This window comes from Apium graveolens, chromosome 1 (genome assembly GCF_009905375.1).
Source record: "Apium graveolens cultivar Ventura chromosome 1, ASM990537v1, whole genome shotgun sequence".
In the NCBI taxonomy this organism is placed as follows: domain Eukaryota; kingdom Viridiplantae; phylum Streptophyta; class Magnoliopsida; order Apiales; family Apiaceae; genus Apium; species Apium graveolens.
Genome location: NC_133647.1, coordinates 119928265 through 119929626, shown reverse-complemented (window position 1 = coordinate 119929626; position 1362 = coordinate 119928265). Strand labels below are relative to the sequence as shown.

The window sequence follows — 1362 nt, the reverse complement described above, 5'->3', positions numbered from 1 at the left end:
CTGATAGTCTCATATCGACTCTGAGTTGATGTCTTTGATGATTCCTCAGTTTTGGTAGGCTTAGTTGGAGTTTCTGTGTCAGACATGATTGTGTTTGGATCTTTAACTGTATGTGTGTTAACAGATAGCTCTGATACCACTTGTTAGGTCACACTTTCACTGTAGAGGGGGTGAATACAGTGTTTATTACAATCAAATCAAACTTCAAGAACTTATGTAACAGAAAACAAACTTTATTTAAACAATAAACTCTGTTACAATCTGGAACTGTTATCTCTCAGTGATGAACAAAATATCACGAGAGCTGCTAGGGTTATAATAAATAATATTCTCGATAATGATAACACTTATAGTGTAAACCCTATGTCTGTGTTTATATACTACACAGTTACAAGATATTCGCTAATTGATATGGAATATAATTCTGCTTCCTAAAACATATCAATCAGATATCTTCTATTCCAAGTATTCCATTCTTCACGGAATTCCTTCTTCATGCATATCTCTTCTTATGTTTATCTTGATCTTCTTAACTTTAATCAGCTACTGTCCTTATCTGATCGTCCTTCAGCACTTAAGTTCTGATATCTATCTCCTGATAACATAAGTACTGATATCCCTTAAGTTCTGACTTCCAGTATAAGTACTGATCAGTTAAGTACTGATTTGTTCTGTTCAAATAAGATCTGAAATCTAAACATAAAACATATTAGCCATGACATTATCAAATATATCTAACACATTGGTAACGCCTTTAGTTGAGCATCTATAGCCATAGCCATATCCATCTCCAGAATCCTGCTACCTTGCCTTGAGGTAGTCTCGGAGTTGGGTTCTGATATTCATTAGCAGTCATCAATTCAATTAGCTCATAAGCTTCATTATAGATCTTAGCCCATAAGGCTCCACCTGATGCTGCATCGAGCATGGGTCTGGACTGCGCTCCCAAACCATTATAAAAGCAATTGATGATCATCCAATCAGGCATGCCATGATGAGGACACTTCCTAAGCATCTCCTTGTAGCGCTCCCAAGCCTCACACAAAGATTCTCCCGATTGTTGCGCAAATTGAGTAAGAGCATTCCTGATTGCAGTTGTCTTCGCCATAGGGAAGAATTTAGTAAGAAACACCTGAGCAAGATCCTCCCATGTAGTGATAGAACCTGCTGGTCGAGAATACAACCAGCACTTAGCTTTATTCCTCAAAGAGAATGGGAAAAGCCTCAGCTTCACAGCTTCTTCAGAAACATTGTTGAACTTGAAAGTGTCGCAGATCTCGATCTTCCGTTGGAGAACCCCCAAACAGGACTAAATTCTGCACCATCTGAATCGTGCTAGACTTGATTTCAAAGGTATTAGCC

General features: G+C 38.1%; 1 non-coding gene across 1 annotated transcript; it reads left to right on the top strand.

The window, feature by feature from the left end:
- The first annotated feature begins 986 nt into the window (after positions 1 to 986).
- On the top strand, positions 987 to 1093 carry LOC141680716 (small nucleolar RNA R71). Its single transcript, XR_012558398.1, has one exon. It is a non-coding gene; the product is annotated as a small nucleolar RNA R71 (small nucleolar RNA).
- Positions 1094 to 1362: the final 269 nt, after the last annotated feature.